The 22609-nt window shown below is 44.0% G+C and overlaps 1 long non-coding RNA gene across 1 annotated transcript; it reads left to right on the top strand.

Moving 5' to 3' along the window:
• Positions 1–57: 57 nt before the first annotated feature.
• LOC308596678 lies at positions 58–5867 on the top strand. The gene is made up of 3 exons (XR_014012645.1): positions 58–101; positions 1072–2043; positions 3554–5867. It is a non-coding gene; the product is annotated as an uncharacterized lncRNA (long non-coding RNA).
• The last annotated feature ends 16742 nt before the right edge of the window (positions 5868–22609 follow it).

Raw genomic sequence — 22609 nt, 5'->3', positions numbered from 1 at the left:
GGTACCAGATTAAAAGCAGGCAAATCAACTATTTGGGATAGTGGCAGCGAGCCTGGGCTCCTCTTGATCTTTTGTCCTTGGCTGCTGGACTTGCCTTGTCTGTGAAGGTAAAAAAAAAGAAAAAAAGGGAAACGTCAATACTGCAGTAGTCCTCCCGAATTGGGTCACGTGAGCAGCCGCCGCCGCCGCTTCTGCTCACCGCGGCTGATTCATAGGCAGCCAGGCGAGTGGAAAAGTACCAGCAGAGATGGGAGGGAGGAGGGAGATGGCAAGGGAAGGAAAAGTACAAGAGAGTAGAACAAAGATAATCTCCAGCTTCGACACGGCAGCCCCCGCCAATGGGGAAGATCTGCGTGTGAAAGGCAAGGGGGTGCACTGCACAACACAACACAACACAACACAACACATATCTGCCCAACAATCCATTTCGACCTATACATCACTTGCTCTCCACTCACCCCCCACCCCCCGCAAGACATTTAAAGGTCGTCATTTTAATTATAAGGGTTGACTTCTTAAAGGGTAGACTAAACCAGGAGAAACCCCAAGTTGCAAAGGCTAGTTGAAGGTTCACGAAAATCGACTTGTGTCCAACCAGAAATGACACACTGACACACACAAACCTCTGTACAGGTTTGGGCGGCCAGCCAACTCCACCCCATCGGAAGGGAAAATGATGCAACCCCGTCGGGCGATTGTCACATTCCCTTTCAGTACATTAACCACCCTGCCTTGCTCGTTATCCTTTCCTTGACCATTCCCTTCCACCCTTCCTCATAATAATAATAATAATAAAAGAGGGGTCCCTGCATTTTTAAAATGGAAAAAATGCAAATCAGTCACAAGACTGCACCAGCAGCGCCTGTTTTCTAGTTGGTCTTCTCCATCCCAAGCTCTCCAAAGATGCAGCAACGCTGGCTGGGCTATTTCTTTTTTTTTAACACCCAATCTTACGTAAAGGAACGATTTGGGGGGTTTTTGTTATTGCCATGCCTTCGCTACCACAGCAGCAAACCAGCCCCCTCCCCATGATCACAGATTCCCCCCCCCAACCCCCTGAAACAGCCCAAGAAGATTTTTTTACCTCGATCAGTGAAGCCTTGGATATTCCGGATCTCCTTTCCACCCCACAAAAATTAAAATTCAAAAAAAATTCTGAGATCTCCGCGATTTAATTCGCTTCTTCAACGGAAGCAAAAACGACGACAAAAACCCTCAGTCAGATATTAACAATTAAAAGGCCCAGTAAGAAATATATATATATGTGTGTATATATATATACACACACAAATTAAAATATCAGCAATAGGTTTTGTTTTAAATTGTTTCGTAAAAAAAAAGCCGGTATAAAATAATAATTTATGGTTCTTTTATTAAATAAAGCAAGAAGAATCACGACGAAAATTCTGGAGGCGGAGAGTGAGGTATGCGGCTTGGACGCTTGGCGAGGTGGTTGGTTTTTGTTTTTCTCTATTGTGAGCCGCCGAGCAGAAGGCACAGCATCAGCTCTAGCGGAACGTCGCGCTCAGGTCTGGGGAATGTCTGGCGATGCCTCCGCTTTTGAGGGCGGAATGCGGCGACGTCAGAGAAGGGGGAGCGGCGGAAGAACAGGGCGCGGCTTCCCCTCGACAACGTGCAGCCGCTTCTTTGTATACCAACACGGAGCTCCGCCGCTCCGCCCCGGGAGCTCTTCCGACTCCGCCTTACGAGGCCGCTCCGGGGACGCTGTTTAACCCTCGGGAGGAGCCAACTCTTTCCCGCACAAGAAGCGGATCACGAGGCTGTTACTTAGCAGCCGGGCGAAACTTGACGCCGGCGATTCTTCGAAATGATGGAGGCTTCAAATTACAATGGGGGCAGGGCTTTGCTTTTAGATCCTGTTTTTTTTTCCTGGGTCCCGTGGATGCCTTCGGCCTCAGTTTCCCCATCTGCAAAACCAGAACAACACAGTCTCGTTTGCAGTGCCGGATTTATGTATATTCAAGTTGTTGAAACATTTCATTCCAAATCTGCTAAACAGAGCCAGACAGAGGATGATGGCAGGTGGGTGTCCTGCTCCCCCCAACATAAATCAAACCAAACTGTAAATTATACTAAATTGTACAGAACGCCCTCTGGACATGGTAATGTTTTCTGAAATGCCACCACAGCTCACTAGTCTAATTTTTGGTCCACCAGCTGCTGATTTCATAGATAAATGTAACATCACTGAATTATCATATGCAGTGCTTTTTTCCATGGGGGTACGCAGGGGTGCACATAATCCTAAACATTTTGTGAAATTAAGTTTGGCCTCATTGAGGGGCAGTATTTCAATATGAGTAGGAAAATGAGAGTACCCCTAAACATTTTTAACTTTTTTAAAGAAAAAAGCACTGATCATATGTATACAACCACAGCATCTCCTAAGTCCTGAGATGTTACCAAAACTGATTGATAAAACCTATGGTTTTAAAATGTTTAGATGAGATGGGGTATGGGTGAAAATGGTGCGAAAAGGAAGACTTCCACCGTGGGAACACTGCATCTGAAGATTTTGTGTGACTCAATAAAACCAAAACAAAACATTTCCAACCTTATTTAACTCATGTTTTCTTGTACCACCAAGGCTGCTAAAACTTTTGTCTAATAAGAACAAAAATTCTGCTTATGGTATACGGTACTGTATTAGATTTTGAGGGTATGAATTCAGGACTCAGGAGTCATTCTGTATTATTAACCACCTAAGTCACAATTTCCAGTTAAGTCTAGGATACTGTTAATATCACATGATAATGATATAACATATCCAGGAGGAAAATTATATGAATTGCCCTGACTTGTGTGCATGCCTTTAATGAGTATTACTCATTCCTTATGTAACTGTGGTGCTGGGCATTTATAGATACACTTTATGGAAACTCTGCCAGAATTAAACAGAATAACCAAGTAACAGAATCTACTCAAGCCTGACATACATTTTTAATTCATAGATGTATTTTACAATTCTTTCACCCTGGGAAAAACAAGATTTTCTTTCAACTCCTTGCATTGGGTTAGGAAGAAATAAACACAAACATATAAAAGAAATATCTATAAATAAATAAATTTCATTCCATGAGTGTGTTTCTATGCTCTAGTGTGTGTGTTTTTTTAGCTCCCCATCCCCAGCCTTTTAAATACAAAAATAAATATTGTATTTTTAAAATTTTCCTCTGAGCCAACCCATCCATTAATGAAAGATTCAGGAAAGGGATAGAGGGTTTTGAGAACAGAGGCAAACAACCGTGCTTCAGTAACCTTTGTGCTTCCCACAAACTTAATCTAGGCAGCATAGTAGTAAGATCACAAGTGATTCTATTATATTGGAATATGCCCCCCCCCCCAAAGTTTGCTGTAGTTCATTTCTTTGTTTTGCTCCTGTATTGTTTGGAAGCTTTGACATCTGCCAATGCTTTCTGTAAGTGACATGTTTTTCTTTTGAAGGAGGGCTGAAAAGTACATTTGGGAAACTCTTTGAGAGCAATTTAGTAAGTGTCAGTTCTCTTCCTGACTTGACTATTTTGATTCCTAGGACTACGGTTTTCCCAGTAGTGATGTATGGAAGTGAGAGCTGGACCATAAAGAAGGCTGATCTCTGAAGAATTGATGCTTTTGAATTATGGTGTTGCAGGAGACTCTTGAGAGTCCCATGGACTGCAAGATCAAACCTCTCCATTCTGAAGGAAATCAGCCCTGAGTGCTCACTGGAAGGACAGATCCTGAAGCTGAGGCTCCAATACTTTGGCCACCTCATGAGAAGAGAAGACTCCCTGGAAAAGACCCTGATGTTGGGAAAGTTTGAGGGTACAAGGAGAAGGGGACGGCAGAGGACGAGATGGTTGGACAGTGTTCTCGAAGCTACCAGCATGAGTTTGACCAAACTGCTGGAGGCAGTGGAAGACAGGAGTGCCTGGCGTGCTCTGGTCCATGGGGTCACGAAGAGTTGGACACGACTAAATGACTAAACAACAACAAGGACTACACCCTGTGCTAATGGAGAACAGATTCTCTGAGTGTGGCTCCCTACGTAGCTGAAATTGGACCAGCAGGCTTGGGGGAGCCCCAAAGTTAGCAGAAGTACACACACACACACACACACACACACACACACACACACGACACCACATTGATAGGAGGGGAACCCAGAGAGGAAAAAGGCATGGCTGGCTGCCTGGACCCCCCAACATTTTCTTGCAGGTGCCCTTAGTTTCTGCCCAGTTGTAAACAGCAGTGTCAGCTGTGCTTGGTGACAGCATGAAAGCTAGTCTCATTCTTGAATACAAATAGCTATCCTGGAGCAATACTCTTTGGATTTGTAACTGAACCAGGGACAAGTCAAGACATTTTGCAGCTTGACATATGCCCCTTACCCATTCCATGCACAAAAGCTGGCTGGACAAGCTCTTGAATCTTATTTTAATTGCTTTTGACAGGATAGCATCCACCACACCTGAGACTGCAGGCCAGATTAGGGGACCTAGGAGTGGTCATGTGGCAACAGAGGGAAATAGCTGAGAAGCTCAGGAGAAACAGTCAGAGAATGCTGCCGCTGCCTCCAACTTCTGCCAGCTGGGGTGGTTGTCTCACTGTTTCTAATGGCAGGACCAGTCCTGACTTGACTCCCAAATATTAGAGCTCATAATAGCATGATTGAAAGAGATGAGTAACAGCATGGTTAATTTAATTGGGTTTACTCCCAGGTAGGTGGGGTAGCCTTATTTGGTGATCCTGTGTTCACTCACATGGGAATAAGTCCCACTTGAGTCCCACAGAAAGAAACACAAACACTTATTATAATCATTTCAGTATTAAAGCAGTATTAAATTGATGTAGTTCCAGGAGCTGTAGTCACTTTACAACAAAAACTGCCTAGGATCATGTTGAGCATGAAGACACCATCTTATCGGGATATGAAACACTAAGTGCCACCCTATGCATGCCTATTCAGCCCCATTGAGTTCACATTAGGGGTATAAGATTGCAGCCTAAGTTTTTCATTGACTTCTCAAACTGGTTTTTGCCAAGACAAATCTCAGCAGTAAAGATGACGATGAACAGATACAAAAATGAAGATTTGATATACATGTAGTTCCATACAACCTAAATGCTTGGATAAAATGAAAATGGAACTTTCAGTTCAGGACATAGAATCCACAACCCACTGGAGAACAACCAATGAAATGTATGCTGCGTGGCCATTCACTTTTCACACTCTCAAACCAAGCTTGGACTAGAGAAGTAGAAAGATCTGTAATGTCTGTAAAGGAAGTCTTAAAATAAATTTCAACACAGTGGAGGGGTGTGCAAGTTCCCCTTTCAAATGCTTTGAACAATCTTCAAATTGGAGAAGGAGAAATTCTACTTGGCAGCTACAAAGAAGAAACATTTATTTACAGATCACAAGATGTTTCTTCTGGGGAAGGCAGACTTGAGTCCTGCAGGATCCACTTTGTTTTGCTTTCACGAGAATCCCAAAGCCCTCTAAGCAGAGTCAGGTGCAAAATAGTGGCTGGGATGGTGGAGGCAGGCAACACCCCCTTAGAATAAGGACCCAGGGTATATCTGAGCACTTGCTCAGCCCAGTTTTTATTCCCAGAACTGAATTCATAGTCCTATCACAAAAAACCACACTCCCAGTTCCTTCCTCCCATTACCTAGCAGCCAAATTTGGAGTGTGTTTGTATGTGCCTTTTTGTTGTTGCCATTGCGAATTAACTGGGAGTCAGAAACCTTGTTGAACCTTACTGAATATGCACCTTCTGCCCACCCTGGGGTAGCCCAACCAAGGCTGAAAATATTCCAGTCCCCCTTGAACTATGAATAAATTTCATTTCTCACTGATATAATGGTAGTAATGTTTCTGTAATGTGTGGATGTTACACGTAGTGTTTGAACTGTTTAAGTTTAATTGATAAAATGTGCTCCGTGCAGGGGCGCCGACTTATAAAAAATATTGGGGGGGCCCATACCGGGGTCCTGCCGCTGGTTCGCTCGGGTAGCCAGGAGAACGCAGTTCGAGGTGGCGGTGTTGGGGAGAGACCCTCGCTCAGGGCGCCACTAGACTTGGCGGCCAGTGGCCTATCTGGGGGGTTTTGGAGCGTATTTCGGCGGAGCGATTGGGGAGGAGGGGGCTTGTTGCCGGATTCTTCAGCTGAGCCGGAGATCCGCTGCTGGGGGTCCCTGGGCCGAGTTGTGAGCACGGCCTGCTGAAGGGAGATCCAGCCGATTGCGCGACGGGGATGGCCGGGGCTCTCCGGCTAGGGCGCGCGGCTGGCTGGCTGGCGAGGGAGCAGGTGGGGAGGAGGCGGGGGTCCTCACTCTCTTAGGAAACGCACCCGCGCGCCCGATTGCCACGAAGTCCGAAGGGTGCGTGTGTGGAATTAAAAAGCAAAAACGAGATACGGGCAGGGCAGGCAAAGAGTTTTCTGCAAGAGGATGGAGGGCAGGTTGAAGAGAAAATCACTCAGGATGAGACAGTCAAATCAGCCATGATAAAATGGGCTCAGGATATTGGGTATAACATCATGTTTGAGGACTGGGAAAGGTTATGGACCACCGGAATGAAATTCACGGCATGTAAAGCCTTGAAGGAAAATATTATGAAAATGATTTATAGGTGGTACATGACCCCAGTCAAGCTTGCAAAAATATATCACCTGTCTGATAATAAATGTTGGAAATGTAAGGAGGCTGAAGGGACATTCTTTCACCTCTGGTGGACTTGTCCAAAAGTGAAGACCTTCTGGGAAATGATCTATAATGAGTTAAAAAAGGTATTTAAGTATACCTTTCCCAAGAAACCAGAGGCCTTCCTCTTGGGCATTGTTGGCCAGAAAGTGTTAAAGAAGGATAGAACTTTCTTTATGTATGCAACTACAGCAGCAAGAATACTTATCGCAAAATATTGGAAGACACAAGATTTGCCCACACTGGAAGAGTGGCAGACGCAATTGATGGACTATATGGAACTGGCTGAAATGACTGGCAGAATCCGAGATTTGGGAGAAGAAACAACGGAAGAGGACTGGAAAAAATTTAAGGACTATTTACAAAAACAATATAAGTTGTATGAATGTTAAAAATTTACACGATTCGGAAACTATAGCTTCAGCAATTAAATTTGGGAAACAGGAAATTATATTTTAAGTAAGAAAAGGTCAAAATCTAAGGTAATACTATGTTTAATTTAAGATATAAGTAACTGATGAAAAGTATGTTAAATTTAGAGGTATAGTATTTGAAAAGTACGAAACAAGGTAATAATTTGCTGATATCTTTATTATAAAGAATGCAGGGTAAGGGAGATGCGAGGAAGTCCAGTTAGTTATATAAAAAATGTGTTGAATGGTTGGTTTTCTTTTCTTCTTTTTCTTTTTTCTTTTTCTTGTTCTTTTACTTTTTTCTTCAGTGTATGTTTCTAACTTTGTATTTGAAAACTTAATAAAATATTTATATATATATAAAAAGAGAGAAAATCCTTTCGCTTTTCTGGGGCGCAGGGAAGTCTCAGAGCCGGAGGTTGGGGAAGGGACCCCCTTTGCTCTGCCCTCTTCTCCCGTCTTAGATTCGCATGGGGGTCCCCGCCCGAGCTTGCCTGGCCACCGGGCCACACAAGGGCCGCGCTCTACGCGGCACACCTTGCTAGCCGCGCAGCTGTCCTCCGCGGCTGCGGAGCGGCCCTGCGCCGGTGCCCAGCCCCTCTGGGCGCCCGCTGCGCTGCCAATGACAAGCGGGCGACGTCGCGGGCGGGGAAGGCGTCGCTTTCTTTCCCGATCCTGCATCCTCCCAGTCTTCCAGCCCTTTTTTGGGTTGGAAGCTCGTCTCGTTCGCCCTTCTCCTTTCTTCACCCTGCGCGCAATTTTCCTCCCTCGTCTCCCTCCTCATTTCTCCTTCCTTCCTTCCTTCCTTCCTGACTGACTGACGGGCTTGGGCTCGGGCTCAGGCTCGGGCTCGGGCTCCGGCTCGGGCTCGGGCTCGGGCAGCCACAGCGTCGGCGGTGTTGGCGATCGGCGGCGCGGGGGGATGGCCCTCCCGGGGGAGCCGGCGCTGCTCAATGGGGTTGCCAAGGAGACAGGCCGGCCGCCCCCCTCCCCCGGCCCGGCGCCCCCCGCCGCGCCGGTGCCCGTTATCGAGCTGGTGCGCGCCGGGCGCCCTATAAAAGCCGCGGACGCGCCCACCGCCGCCCGAGATTATTGGGGGGGCTGAGCCCCCCCAAACGAATTTTTGAGGGGGCTCGGGCCCCCTCAAGCCCCATGGAGTCGGCGCCTATGGCTCCGTGCAGAACAAATGAAAACTTGAGTGAGAGCGGGGATGCACATTTCAAATCACTCTGAGGTTCACTTAATGAGGCTGAAATTAGTTAGAAGTTCTTAGTTCTATAATCCAAATTTCCATGAAAGCAGCCTCAAAAAGGAACCAGTGCTTTGTTTATATGCAAAACGCCATCAAGTGCACTGAGCCCACAGCAATAATTGGCAATTTATGTCAAAATGGATATGTTTTGGGCCATCCTAAATAGTACTTTCAAAAGTGCCCTCATTGAGACACCCTAGCATTAGCTCCAGTCCACTGCCTTCCTTTGCTGTAGGATGCTCAGTCTAAAGCATACTGCCCCATACAAAAATCTATCAATGTGTTATTGGCATGGAAACAATAAGTTTGGTGCCGCCTTGCACCACAACCAAAGTGTTAGGCTGGATGCAATGTTAGGTCAACATGTAGAAGGCGGCACACTCCTGGAATTCTAGGTGTGTGTTTTGTTGTAGCCCAAATCTTAGTCTGGCACACACTCATACACAGTTCATTATTCATTAAGCAATTGTCAGGGGGCCAGGGGCTTTGATAGTGAATTGAGCAAAAGAAAAGTGTTGGGTCAAATGTGATGCTAAAATTCCTCATAGAGGACACACTTGGAGTGGATGCATGCTTTATTTGTATCTTGATTACTGGCATGGGGCAGGAGCTTCACAATGTGTTGCACCAAAATGAAGTACGTATTCAGATAGACATGAATGGGGCTTCTTGAACAGGACACTCTCCTGGAGGTGTGGATGGATTATTTGTAGCAGCCCAAAATTCAGTTTGGGATGCACAGTTCCTTATCTGTAAGGGTTCTTCGGAGTCACTGCACATAAAAGTGCTGCACAAAACCAGTGATTTTGATTGGAGAGAATGATTGTGCATCTTGGAAGATATCATTCCCACAGTCATTGTAATACCTGAAACAAAGTAGCCCAAAGCCTTATTTTGAGATGCAGGGGCTTATAAACTTCAGTTCCAGCTAATTCAGCTGCATCAAACTTTCATAGAAATAAGGACTTGGGAAGCAGCTAATAACCAGCTTTAGTCTTGTGGCAACTTGCACATCTTTTATATTGAGTTTACTTACATTCCTGCAGAGAGTTTCTGCCAACATTGTAACTAAATGGAATTCAATCATACATAGAAACGTAATGTGTACAAAAAGGGCACATTGCTAGAAGTTAGTTCACCACCTTTACCCTACTTAAAAACACAAATAACCATGCTGTGCCACAAACATAAAGGTTTACGGCGCCCTCTCTTTTTGTTTTCCCCCCTCTGTAGATATGATATGCCTCTTTCTTTTTGTCTCTTAGCTACTAGTATCTATTACATGTAAACTCTTTTCCTGCCAGGAAGTTCAATATAGATAGGGTTTTGCTACATTTTATTCTCACACCAACTCTGTGAGATAGGTTAGTCTGAGAGAGCGATTGGTCCAACACCCCCCCAGTGATATTCAAGGCTGAGTAGAATTCAAAGATGGGTTTCAGTAGACCTAGTTTGACATCCTGCTATGCTATGCTATGCTATGCTACACCACCAGCTAACCATCAGGTCCATCTGAATCTCTCTTGCCCTTATATTTCTCACCTCATGGTGCACTCTATTCCACAGCTCACCCTGCATATAGATATCTCAGATGTTTCAGTGTACAAGTCATTATTTACTTCTTACCACCACCCCAATAGAACCCCATTGACTCTTCACACCTTGAATTACTTCTGAGAGAGCATATTCCAGGAACTCTGGAGACTGAGGCTGCAGGCATATATATATATATGGGAGTAATTGAAAATGGGACTGACCACTGTATAGGCATGGATAGGATCGCGCTGTGAGCCATCTTGAAAAACTGACCATGCATCTGTGGTGGGCTTTCATTGGTAAGATATCTCTCGCCCCACCTGTAGGAGTTTTTCAACAGAACAAAACAGTCAACAGAACACTGAAAGGAGGAAACCACTTGAAAATAATGAGAATAATGTCTGTATATTTTGCCACATATCCCAGGTGCTATCAATGCTCGAAACCCATTTGGGGTTTCTATTTTCAAATAAAAGCCAGGATTTTATGGATTAGTCTCACAGGTAGGAGCATGGGATTTATGTTGTGGGGAGAGCAGGGCACCCACCTGTCCTCAACCTCTGCCTGGCTCTGTCCAGCAGGACATGTCTCAACAACAGTTGTTTTAAATCACTTTGTTTTGACCCCAAGTGCTCAGAAAAACTTGTCGAAATCTTTCTACAATTTTTACTTTCAGTTAAGCATCTTCATTTATTTCACTTGATTGGGGGTGGGGTAGGCATCCGCCCCCAAGGGTGCCAACTTGAATAAAATACCGGAGGGGGGCAGGTAATGCCCCACCTCGCATAATCGATCGCATGACACACGGCACACACGCGCCCCGTTTTTGCTCCTGAAGAGCTCTTTTTGCGCGGTACAGAGGAGACTCCGTTCTGTGCATTTCAAGGAGGGGTTTTTGTTTCCCGCCGTTTCTGTGCTAAATGCGGGACGGAAGCTACGGCGCCAAGCAGCCCCGCTTGGGTGGGTGAGAGGAGGAGACACAGCACGAGAGAGATGCCGGTCTTTCCCCACAGTTGGCGGGTGTGTGTGTGTGTGGGGGGGGGGTGCCTTTGCAACAGCCCCTACCGCGCGCGCCTCGCTCTTTTTGGCGCCTTCGTTGGTTTCAAGCGGCCCTCCCTCGCCTGGGGGAAGCCATGCCGCGCGCTTCCAAAACAGAAAGCCCTCAGCAGCTCCCCACGTTATTCGGCGTGGTTTACTCGAAAGTAAGCCCTACCAAGTACAAGGGCGCTCACTGGAAAGGCGCCAACCCCACCCCTCTGAGGCAGCGCTGTGTTATAGCTCCAGGAGCCGCTCCGGAAATATCTCTCCCCCCCCCCCGGTCACCGCTTGACGGGAATGTTCTAGAGATAGAGAAGTGATAGCGGCGTATCCTCAGCTGCGCGCGCATCCCCGAAAAGACTGAAAATTTTCCACTGCTGCTGCTGCTTCTACCCTGATAGCGGAGCGCGTGGCCGCCGCCCCTCCCGGTCACATGACGAGGCGTTTAGTCACCTCTCTTCGCCCAGGGCGAGGCAGGCAGGGCAGGTTGGTTCAAAGCATCCGCGCCGAAGCCGGAGCAAACACAACCCGTGACACAATGCAGTGGATGTTACAATGGCGAGAAGAAGCAAGCTCCAGCTTGTGTATGCGCTGGGTTGGCTTTGCCCACAATAAAGCTGCATTGCTCTGCACACATCCTGTGTGTAGGAAAGGGATTGAGGCCGATCAAGATACGGAAGGCACATGATGTGTGATGGAAATGGGATATGTTTGAAATGCATAACAATGCGGTTATATGCGAGGCGCGTTTCATCGCTGAGAATTTAGTTGCTGACCCACTATTGATTCCCTCTTCTCTCGTCCTGGCTATATTGGGGGGGGGAGAGAGGGTAAGGGGGCAATTGCTCCCCACTCCATGAACCATAACCCCCAGATTTTATAGTGCCAAAAATCACAGAATCCTAGAGTTGGAAGGGACCCAAGGGTCATCTAGTCCAACCCCCAGCAATTGCAGGAATCTCAGCTACAGCATCCATGACAGATGGCCATCCAACCTCTGCTTTAAAACCTCCCAAGGAAGGAGAGTCTACAGTCTCTCGGTGACGGTGACGACCTTTCCATTGCCCAACGACTCTTACCGTTTCTCCGTATGTTTAGTGGGAAACTCCTTTCTTGTAATTTTAAGCCATTGGTTTCAAGTCCTACCCTCCACAGCAAGAGAAAATAAGTGTGTTTCTTCTTCCATGTAGCAGTGAATCCTTGAGATATTTGAAGATGGCAATCATATCTCCTCTCAGTCTTCTCTTTTCCAGGCTAAACATACCCAGCTCCCTCAACCGTTCCTCATAAGGCTTGGTTTCTAGACCTTTGATCATCTTGGTTGTCCTCGTCTGCACACATTTCATTCAAAGTTTCTAGCATTTGTAGAACCCCAGATGCAAGATGAAAATGTGCAGGCATTATTTTTGTGAGAAATTAGCCTGTTTCCCTCTTTCAGTGTTTTCTTTACCCAACTCCAAATCCCCCCCCCCAAAAAAATTCCTAGCAGTCACAACCCGCCACAATCTGCTTCTCCTGTCCCTATATTTACCATCTGTTACTATGTTCAGGATAATGTCTACTTTGACGTGTCTTTACATATGGAGGCTTCCAGTGTGATTAACAATCCTAATTATCAAGGGCTGTAAGTAACAGCAAAGGCAGGGGCAGGCAGTAAGCCATGACATTGCGGGTAGAGCTAAATGTTGGCTGTTTCTTCCATTAACACAATTATGCATACACACAAGTAACATGGGAAGATGGCTTAGGTTGTATAGAGTTCATCATCTCCTTCAGTCTGAGCTCCGGAGCTTGGGAAGCTTTTATTTCGAACTGCAACGATTATATTTCTTAAATTAGTAAATAAGCCGAAGACCTAAATAACTAGTGTTATATTAATCGCATGGCTCACAGCCACATCAGGGGATTTGAACAATTAAATCTTAGAGGTGTGCGCAAATTCCATTGAGACTAATGAGAGCTCTTTACTGACATTAATTGCAGTGCAGGGCAGAGGATATTCCATCAGGATGGTGACTGGGGAGCAAAAGCTGAAACTTATCTTTGTGCTGTGGTCAAGTTGGAAATAGTTTTATATGGCTGACCATCAAGAAAATGCCATACACTCAGTAACACACATTGCCCCTCCTGTACCTAGGATTAAATGTTTAAAATCCCCTTGCATGGCTGTGAGCCATGAAATTAGCCTAACATGTGTTTAAGTCTCCAGACAAGCTTGTTATTAACCAGTGCCTTTTTAAAAAATGAAGAAATCTCAGATCTTTTTCACAACTGATGGATGAGGGTAGAGGCTGTGTATATTGTCTCATATTTAGGATTTGCATGAGTACAAGGGAATAAAACAGTAAAGATGTTTCATGAAGTCAGCTAAACAAATATGAATAAACACAAGGCATATCCATATTTCATAACTTTGGCTGCACAAATCAGAATACACGAATTAGTATCTTAGGCTGCAGTCCTGAACCCATTTACCTGGGAATAAGGTCCGCTGAAATTTAATGGGTGTTGATATTAATTTTGGAACTTGTTGTTAACTGTGGTCCAAAATCTTGCTTTTTCCAGGCACTCACATTTTAAGCAAATTACTCTTATTTCATGTAAGTCTGGTCAGACTGACCTGTTTGCTTAGATATGCATGAGTGCTGTGATAGAACTAGTAATAAGAATAATTAAGTATAAACGGTGCCTTTTTGGAGAAATGTCCTATTCTCTGGAAGGATGCATCTGGGATATAAACATGATTGTTTTATAGGGGAAAGACTGTGATAGCGCCTATGTCAAGATAACCTTTGTGCTTTTGAAGGTAATTGCATGCCACACGCATCTGGTTGGCCACTGTGAGAACAGGATGTTGAACTAGCCAGACTATAGGACTGATCCAGCAGGGCTTTTCTCATTTCACATTAAGTTCTTTACTTAAATTCATTTCACTTTCAAATGTTCAGTTCTGCCTTGAGAAAATAATTCGCTATGCTCCTTTCTCCATTAACAAATGCCTGTGACCTGCTGTTTTCAACATGCCCTTATTTTGCTTCCCAGAAACTTGCAAGCAGATGCACCAATTCAAGTATATTGGTAAGTTTCAATTCAATTGAACTGTAAATGGAACTGAGTGAGCCTAGTAGTGCCATTTGGGTAGTGTGGGAGCTAAGTATTTGCCTGTGAATTGGATGAAACAGAGAACCTTGCACGGGCCTTGGGTGGTAGTCAACTAAATTCTACTCTGAGTGGACATACAGTGGTGCCTCGCAAGACAAAATTAATCCGTTCCGCGAGTCTCTTCGTCTAGCGGTTTTCTTGTCTTGCGAAGCAACCCTATTAGCGGCTTAGCGGATTAGCGCTATTAGCGGTTTAGCGGCTATTAAAGGCTTAGCGGCTTAGCGGCTAAAAGGCTATTAGCAGCTTAGCAGCTTAGAAAAAGGGGGGGAGCGAAAAAAATTGCAAGACTCGCAAGACTTTTTCGTTTTGCGAAGCAAGCCCATAGGGAAATTCGTCTTGCGAAGCGCATCGAAAAACAGAAAACCCTTTCGTCTAGCGGGTTTTTCGTCTTGCGAGGCATTCGTCTTGCGGGGCACCACTGTACTGTATTTCATGGGGATGTGGGTGGCGCTGTGGTCTAAACCACTGAGCCTCTTGGGCTTGCCAATCAGAAGGTTGGCGGTTTAAATCCCTGTGACGGGGTGAGCCCCTGTTGCTCTGTCCCAGCTCCTGCCAAACTAGCAGTTCAAAAGCATGCCAGTGAAAGTAGATAAACAGGTATCGCTGTGACGGGAAGGTAAACGGCGTTTCCATGCACTCTGGTTTCCATCAGAAGCAGTTCAGTCACGCTGGCCACATGATCCGGAAAGCTATCTGTGGGCAAATGCTGGCTCCCTTGGCCTGAAAGCGAGATGAGTGCCACAATCCCATAGTTGCCTTTGACTGGACTTAACCATCCAAGGGTCCTTTGTTGTTGTTGTTTAGTCGCTTAGTCGTGTCCAACTCTTCGTAACCCCATGGTCCAGAGCATGCCAGGCACTCCTGTCTTCCATTGCCTCCCACAGTTTGGTCAAACTCACATTGGTAGCTTTGAGAACACTGTCCAACCATCTTGTCCTCTGTCGTCCCCTTCTACTTGTGTCTTCAATCTTTCCCAACATCAGGGTCTTTTCCAGGGAGTCTTCTCTTCTCATGATGTGGCCAAAGTATTCAGGATCTTTCCTTCCAATGAGCACTCGGGGCTGATTTCCTTAAGAATGGATAGGTTTGATCTTCTTGCAGTCCGTGGGACTCTCAAGAGTCTCCTCCAGCACCATAATTCAAAAGCATCAATTATTTGGTGATCAGCCTTCTTTATGGTCCAGCTCTCACTTCCATACATCACTACTGGGAAAACCATAGCTTTAACTATACGGACCTTTGTCGGCATTAAGATTGCTGGAAGAAATATCAACAACCTCAGGTAAGCAGATGACACAACCTTGATGGCAGAAAGTGAGGAGGAATGAAAGAACCTTTTAATGAGGGTGAAAGAGGAGAGCACTAAATATGATCTGAAGCTCAACATCAAAAAAACTAAGATCATGGCCACTGGTCCCATCACCTCCTGGTAAATAGAATGGGTCCTTTACCTTTTACCTTTTACTATATTTCATGGACCTAACTTAGTCAAGTTCATTTATTTCAGTGGGTCTGCTCTGTGTAAAATTTAATTTCATATTACCCAATGTTTATGGAGAAATAATGGTCCTAGTAAATATGTTTCTGGTTTTTGTTTTGTTTTTTGTTTTGCACTGCAATCCTGCTTGGGAGTAAGCCCAGTTCAACTCAGTGGGGTTTACTGAGCAGACATGTTACATCTTTTACCCGCTGCAACAGTAAAATATAAAGCAGTGGTTCCCAAACTCCCTCTTGGCCCAGACCACTTGAAAATTGCTGATGGTTCTGGCGAACCACTTAATTATTTTTCTGCCAGTTGTAGCAATTATAACATGCTGTGCTAGTCACAGTATGATTTTAATTCTTATTCTCATTGTTCCTTTTATTTCTTATGTATTGTATTTTATTGCATTGCAACCTGCATTTCACAGAATTCATATTGTAATGTGAAATAAACGAAGCAATAAAAATACAATTAAAAATCAATGAGAAATGAGCACAAGCTGTGGACCACCTGAATGAAACTTGTGGACCACTGCTGTTTGGGAACTGTTGATATATAGCGTGATATCCAGTTGTGGCTTTCTGCTTGCACAACAGACTCCCAGTTATGCAAACAGGATTTCTCTAACCTCTGCTCCCCCAGCATACTTAAAACAGTCACCTTGACTTTCAGTGCCAGTTAAGAGATTTAGCTATGTCACTGTGATGAAGCTGGAAGCCTTCTTCTGTTTTTTCAGTTAATTATTTATTTTGGCTATACAAGACCAAACTTCGTTTTACAATGGGAGCATGGATATAATAAAGGTTGACTGGCCTCTTTTCCTGTTTATACTACTGTACTTCTAACTGTTCCTACAGTTGCTGTGTCATGCTTTATCCTCGTTAAGTTGTGCTCCACCCACAGTATTACTCAGCAAAAAATATATATCGACTGCACTGAACATGAGAGAAGCAAGCTGACATGACATCGTTCTTTGGTTGAGCATTATAAGTAAGATAAACAAAAATGAAACTGCAAAAGAATATGAAGACACAAGGCTATGTTAATGATATAATACCTTTGAATAGTCACATTCATGTATGCACACACAAAAAAATAGTTTGCAATTATCCTGTACATTTAAATACTGCAATGTGTAGTTTAGCTCTCTTCTCCCTCACATGCTATTCAGATTAGTTGTTGCACCCTAGCAAAATTGCCTGCTGTTATATACAGGGAACCAGGCAGAGGGTCTTCTCGGTAGTGGCACCTGCTCTGTGGAACACCCTTCCACCAGATGTCAAAGAGAACAACAACTACCAGACTTTTAGAAGATATCTGATGGCAGCCCTGTTTAGGGAAGCTTTTAATGTTCGATGGATTACTGTATTTTAATATTTTGTTGGAAGCCACCCAGAGTGGCTGGGGAAGCCCAGCCAAATGGGTGGGATATAAACAATAAATATATTATTATTATTATTATTATTATTATTATTATTATTATTATTATTATTATTATTATTATTATACCTGCCTGATAAATTTCTGGTTTATGATGCAAGCATGTAATTTATACTGAGGATTTACAGGGCATTTTAAAGAACATACCCCCCCCCCATTTCCTTCTTGAGATCGTCAGGAAGGATTGTTTTCATAGATAATACTCCTTAATAGGAGAAAGAGTGAATATTCTACAGCAGTGGGTAGATAGAGTTGTAGAGTTGGAAGGGACCACAAAGGTCATCTAGTCTAACACTCTGCAATGCAGGAATTTTTTGCCCAACATGGGGCTTGAACCCTGAGATTAAGAATCTCATTAAGAGTGTTGTGCTCTGCTGGCAGAGCTATCCAGCAACTGAATGAGCTATCCAGCAGCAGGTAGATTTCCTGATCAAGTATATCAAATACATAAACAAAATAACTTTATAACTTTATAAAGTGCTTGTGATTCACCTTGTTATTAAATGAAGGATTTCCCTTTTATATACATCCCTCCCCCACCTATTAAACCTCTTTAGTGTGGGGGTTATTTATTTCTATTTTTAGTTTTTAAGGGTTTGAGATAGCAATTAAAAAACCAATCAAATGCACAATGGGTTATGTTAGAGGAAAGAGCAGAGGAATAGCTGAAGAGGAATGTACTAACATAAATAATATTTTTTACAGAAGAACAGAATCATATGGATGTTAATGCTGATATACTCTGCAGAAATAACAGTGGGAATATTGATCCTTTGATGTGCTGGTACAGAAAGCATCTCCAATGTATGAAGAGCATTGGACTACTGTAGAGTTTGTGTAGTGTTTGAACATCACCTTTTGAAGCTGTATAGTTCAGACTTTGTGGAGATTATATCTAGAAAGACCATGGAGGCTGTTAGGGGAAAGCTGTGTGTCAGGGATACTGAGCTCTATGCTACTTCCAGTCACTATCAATAGTATGCAGGGGTGATAAGGTCATGACCTGCACATGAGGTTAAAAAGAGATTATGTAACAGGAAAAAATATATCTATTTGCACAACTGTTATTTATGAGTTTACACTGGGGGTATCTTAGGTCTGCTTCCTATGTTTATGCTTTTCTTACATGCAGAACACCTTTCTTTGCAGGCTAGACCAGGCATAGGCAAACTCAGCCCTTCAGATGTTTTGGGACTACAACTCCCATCATCCATAGCTAACAGGACCAGCGGTCAGGGATGATGGGAATTGTAGTCTCAAAACATCTGGAGGTTGAGTTTGCCTCTGCCTGGGCTAGACCATGAGGTGGTTTCAGGTGACATGGTTTGCCCAGGTATGTAACCAGTCTACACCATCTCTCATAGTCCCGGAGATCTAAACCCACCACCCATCACGAATCACTCAAACATTGCTGTGGGTTGTGGTGGGCCACTTCCAGATTTTTCTGCCCATTGTTGCAATTGCAATGTGCTGTGCTGGACGCTATAGGAATCATAGAACTGTAGAGTTGGAAAGGACCCCAAGAGTCATCTAATCCAACCCCCCATTTTTAATTGTGTTTTATTGCTTCTTTCCCCCTTATATATTGAATTTCATAGACTACATAGAAATGTAGCGTTGGAAGGGACCCTGAGGATCATCTAGTCCAACCCCCTGCAATGCGGGAATATGCAGCTGTCCCATACGGGGATTGAACTTGCAACCTTGGCATCATCATCAGCACGCTCTAAGCAACTGAACTATCTAGGCTGGCAGGATAGACAGGAGACAATATAAGGAATTAAAAAAGCAATTAGAATACAATTAACAGTCCATCTGAATGTTTAACACAGTGGATGTGACGTCTCCCATCTTCAGCCAGAAATCTACGGACTTGTTGTGGGCCACCTGAATGAAGCTTGCAGATCACTGGTGGTCTGTGGACCACAGTCTGGGGAACCCAGTGCTACTCCATATGACAGGGAGGAGATAGCAGGGGTGGGATTGGCACGGATGTCAAATAAAAACTGAAAATTTGTGGTGAACATTCAAATCAATAACGTTGTGAAGGCTCCTCAGAGGAACAACAGGGAAGGAGTAGGGTGAGAACAGCAAGAAAGTTATTTCTTTGGGGATTAAATATCATAAATTCAAAGACTGGCAATAGAGATCTAGACAAGGAAATGTGTCAATACCTTGCCGAAAGTAACGAGTGAAAACGTTTGGACTCGCCCAAAGTGTAAGAACATAGTACTGTAAAATACAATCAGTGAGATATATACTGACTCTGTTGCACAATTGGCCAGTCATTTCCTGCATGCTTTGGTCTTGTGGGAATTTGGGGGTAGTTAGAGCAGTTAGGTTTGTTTGATTACATGCTATATATGTCTTTATTCCAGAACATCATGTTCCATAGAACATACTGCTTACCCCATAAATCTACACTCTGTTTTTCCATGGCTGATCCACTGCTTAATATAGACTAGGAATGGGTGAACTTAGCCAAGGGAATTTTGCACAGTAATCTGTCCCATTTGATAGCTGGAGTAAAAGGTTCTACAAAATTTTGGTAGACTGTTGGATTCCAAAAGGGATATGTACTAGAATCAGTCTGTGGCTCAGTCTCAGTATAAGTCAGTAGATATCATCACAGGCATTTTACATGTTCATACACATTGAGTGCATACACACACGCATATCTTTAAAAAAACAAATATTCAAATGGTACAATTGAACAATTACATGCAGAGTGGGAGATTTCATTGCATTCAGTTTTGCATTCAGTTTTGCAGAAAAATGAGTGTTCATACCTTAAGCATTCATCTTTAATGCCCAATTTTGTCTTGGGCTGAATTTCAGTGTATTGGCTCATCAGAGTAAGGAAATCATATTCCAGAAGAAAGTATTTTAAGTAAACAGATAAGCAAAGAGCAAACCAGCTTGGTATTTTATGACATCATTTAATAGTATAAATATAAACTTGTGAGGGAAGCAGGAGGGAATTGGGTTTTGGTTCTTTATAATGTAGACACAAAATCTTTGGGTGGTATCTCACTAGGCCATATGGTGTGACATTCAATATCACCCACAAACTATATTTAATTTTCTAGAATAAGGCACTTCTTGTGTTGGGGAACTTTGCAGTCCTTTGTAAGAAAAGGAAGTGGTCAAGTTCAGTTAACTAGCTATCCATTTACTGAAATGAATATACAAAATCATGTGTACATAACCATGGAGTTTAATAGATGACAAATTCCACAGTGAACTGCACTCTAATTGTAAAGTCATACCTGCTTTGCAGGTAGACCTCTAACCAGTCTGGTATCACTTCATTTGCTTCCATGCTTTTATAATGGCCAAAGGTTCCTTTCAGCTTGCCATATTTGTGCATTCATTGTTAACATATATTGGGTTATGCACTGACAACCTTAAGAGTTTATTGTGCACTGGAATTTTGCACTAAATTTTCTAATAAAGATGCATCCAATATCAGTTTCTGAGCTTTGAAAACTACACTTGCATTATAGATAGAACCCTGCTTAAAGTTTCTGTTTTGCAGATGGGAACATGAGTCTGATATATTGTAACTTGCTGCTATGGAACAGGGGAGAGCTGGGTTTTGAACGCAGCTATTTTAAGTTCTTTGTCCATGGAGTTCCATGGACTGCAAGAAGATCAAACCCATCCATTCTTAAGGAAATCAGCCCTGAGTGCTCACTGGAAGGACAGATCCTGAAGCTGAGGCTCCAATACTTTGGCCACCTCATGAGAAGAGAAGACTCCCTGGAAAAGACCCTGATGTTGGGAAAGATTGAGGGCGCAAGGAGAAGGGGACGACAGAGGATGAGATGGCTGGACAGTGTTCTCGAAGCTACCAGCATGAGTTTGACCAAACTGCGGGAGGCAGTGGAAGACAGGAGTGCCTGGTGTGCTCTTGTCCATGGGGTCACGAAGAGTCGGACACGACTAAATGACTAAATGACTAAACGACAACAACAACATTTTAAGTTCAGCCAGAAGAGTTTATCTGCTGGGCTTAACTACCTATAATTGCTTTGTATGAGCAAAGTATTAAACAATGGTTTGCTATAGTGATGTTTGCTTTTATAAGTTTGAGCAGTGCCTTGTTCCCCCGCCCTGCTTGTTGTTAAGAGGCTGTCAGTTTCAAGTGGGATGTTGGAGCAGCACAATATTGCAAACCATGTTGTATGCAGCATAATGCAGACCGACGGGGAAGGGCTTTAGTTCAGTGGCACAGCATCTGTCTCGCATGTAGAAGAAGCACCCAGATTCCATCCCCAGCATCTCTGGGTTGTTTTGAGAAAGTTTCCTACCTGAAAACCTGGAGAGCCACTGCTACTCAGTGTAGACAATACTGAACTAGAAGGATCAACCGTCTGTGGTTGCCATATGTCCTCTTTTTCCAGGATGCACCCTCTTTTTCATGGGTAGAGTCATCATAGCAACCCATAGTTAAAAGTAGAAGTTAGCAAATGCTTCCTCTTTCTTGCTCTTCAAAATATGGCAACCCTAAGTTTGCTCCTATGCAGTTTGATAAGGAAGTGCGAGAGTAAGGCTCATCTAAGAAAGAGCTGGGCTGGAAGGTTTAAGGAAGGAGTGAAGGGGTTTGGACAGAGCAGAAACAGCAAAAGATGTAAGGTTGATCGTGATAGAAGTCTTCTGCTGCCACATTCACACAATACATGTAAACCACTGTGATGCCATTTGAAGCAATCGCGGCTTCCCCCAGAGAATTCTGGGAGCTGTAGTTCGTTAGGGATAAAAAAGTAAAGGGACCCCTGACCATTAGGTCTAGTCATGGCCGACTCTGGGGTTGTGGTGCTCATCTCGCTTTATTGGCCGAGGGAGCCGGCGTACAGCTTCCGGGTCATGTGGCCAGCATGACTAAGCCGCTTCTGGCGAACCAGAGCAGCGCACGGAAACGCCGTTTACCTTCCTGCCAGAGCGGTACCTATTTATCTACTTGCACTTTGATGTGCTTTCAAACTGCTAGGTTGGCAGGAGCAGGACCGAGCAACGGGAGCAAACCCCTTTGTGGGGATTCAAACCGCCGACCTTCTGATCGGCAAGTCCTTGGCTCTGTGGTTTAACCCACAGTGCCACCCGCGTCCCTTGTTAGGGATACTGAGAGTTATTTGGAAACCTCTCACCCAAGATATGATTCCCGGAGTGGTTTAACAATCCATTCCTCCTTCCAAGGAACTCTGGGAATTGTAGCTCTGTTTGAGAAAGAGGAGTTTCCTAACAAACTGCAGCTCCCAGTATTATCTGGGGGAAGCCATGACTGTTTTGAGTGGCTTCTTAGAGCTTTAAATATATGGTGTGAATGTGACCACAGAAACATAACATTGTGGAGCTGGAAGAGACCCCAAGGGCCACCTAGCTTAACTTCCTGCAGCACAAGAATCACAGCTGAAAAATCCCTGACAGATGGTACATTTACATGGTGTGAATGTGGCCTATGTTAAAACTAAATAAAACATTAGTTGTTGGCTGACAGCAGTTTCCAGCTTTCTTCACGAATGGCACAAGGAACAGCATAAGAAAGAATCAAAATATTTTTATCATGGTATCAGC

The sequence above is a fragment of the Podarcis bocagei genome (genome assembly GCF_964188305.1).
Source record: "Podarcis bocagei genome assembly, chromosome: 10".
NCBI classification, from domain to species: Eukaryota; Metazoa; Chordata; class Lepidosauria; order Squamata; family Lacertidae; genus Podarcis; species Podarcis bocagei.
Note: the sequence above shows the minus strand (reverse complement) of the source record. Positions and strands in the feature narration are given on the sequence as shown.